The 1,600-nt window shown below is 48.2% G+C and overlaps 1 non-coding gene across 1 annotated transcript in view; it reads left to right on the top strand.

The window, feature by feature from the left end:
- Positions 1-311: 311 nt before the first annotated feature.
- The window catches only part of LOC142165662 (28S ribosomal RNA), a 3,371-nt gene continuing 2,082 nt past the window's right edge, over positions 312-1,600 (top strand). The window contains exon 1 of the ribosomal RNA XR_012696313.1: positions 312-1,600. This exon is cut by the window's right edge and continues 2,082 nt beyond it. This is a non-coding gene — a ribosomal RNA (28S ribosomal RNA).

Raw genomic sequence — 1,600 nt, 5'->3', positions numbered from 1 at the left:
TTGCGGGCAAGGCATTGGTGCAGAGCAATGTCAAGATGAGCCAAGGCTGGGCGCAATGCCAGCCTTGGGCGTGAATTAGCTGGCCAAGTGAAGATGGCACATGCAATGCACATGAAAAGTAGTTGGCGGTCACCTTGTCATAACCCCTTTTGTCCCATGATCTGATTATGCTTGTATCATGACCCCATTTCGTGTATATTGTGTCCTAAGTAGTTGGGGATGTCAACTACATGTTAGTAACAAATTTGTCTTAGCCCGACAAGTGGAAAAAGCTGTAGACGACAAGTGTCATGTGCTGTCAAGTCTAAGGGCTGCCTATATTCTATAAATAGGGCCTTTGTGACTTAGGCAGAAGAGTGTGGGTAATTTTGTGTGAAATTACAATGGTAAACAAGAGTGAAACGTGAGGGTTTCAAGTGTTTCAAAAAGGGACTAAGGCTAGGCTTGGGCAGGTCTTAGTGTTGGCCAAGAACGACTTGTGTTCTTCGTCAAAAAGGGGTTGTGAGCGGACTGTGTTCATAGCAAAGTGAGGGGTCCTTTGTATATTTTCCATATTAATGCAAAGGTTAAGATTTTTCCCGTATATGCTTGTGTTCTTATTGAATTGCTGCGAAAATTTCATTTAGGCCAAACTTGCTGAAAATTGGCTAAGTGCTTAGGGAAGGCTGAGTCAAGTGTGCGACTTGACTGCCGCGCGGGTGCAAGTTTTGACTGACCAAAAATGCCCCCATGACACATGCCATGGACATGTCCTGCGACGTCCTAACACGTGCCATGGCCATGTCCTGACACGTCGTGGCACGTGCCATGGCCATGTCCTGACATGTCCTGACACGTCCTGACATGCAGGACATGTTCTGGGCATTTCCTTGATTGTGGTAAGCAGCGAACGCCTCTGGCGTGCTTCGACATCTGCACACTTCGGACGCTGGCCTGTGGGCTCCCTATTCGACCCGTCTTGAAACACAGACGAAGGAGTGTGACATATGTGGGAGTCATCGGGTGAGTAAACCCGTAACGCATAAGGAAGCTGATTGGTGGGATACCCCTAAGGGGTGCACCACCAACCGACCTTGATCTTCTATGAAGGGTTCGAGTGTGAGCATACCTATCAGGACCCGAAAGATGGTGAACTATGCCTTAGCAGGGCGAAGCCAGAGGAAACTCTGGTAGAGGCCCGTAGAGATACTGACGTGTAAATCGTTCATCTGACTTGGGTATAGGGGCGAAAGACTAATCGAACCGTCTAGTAGCTGGTTCTCTCCGAAGTTTCCCTCAGGATAGCTGGAGCTCGCATGCAAGTTCTATCGGGTAAAGCTAATGATTAGAGGCATTGGAGGCGCAACACCCTCGGCCTATTCTCAAACTTTAAATAGGTAGGATGGCGCGACTGCTTTGTTGAGCTGCGCCACGAAATCAAGAGCTCCAAGTGGGACATTTTTGGTAAGTAAAACTGGCGATACGGGATGAACGGGAAGCCAGGTTACAGTGCGAAACTGCATGCTAACCTAGATCCCACAAAGGGTGTTGGTCGATTAAGACAACAGGACAGTGGTCATGGAAGTTGAAATCTGCTAAGGAGTGTGTAACAACTCACCTA

This window comes from Nicotiana tabacum, chromosome 10 (assembly GCF_000715075.1).
Source record: "Nicotiana tabacum cultivar K326 chromosome 10, ASM71507v2, whole genome shotgun sequence".
Classification (NCBI taxonomy): Eukaryota; Viridiplantae; Streptophyta; class Magnoliopsida; order Solanales; family Solanaceae; genus Nicotiana; species Nicotiana tabacum.
The sequence above is the reverse complement of the archived record's forward strand: the minus strand, read 5'-3'. Positions and strand labels throughout refer to the sequence as shown.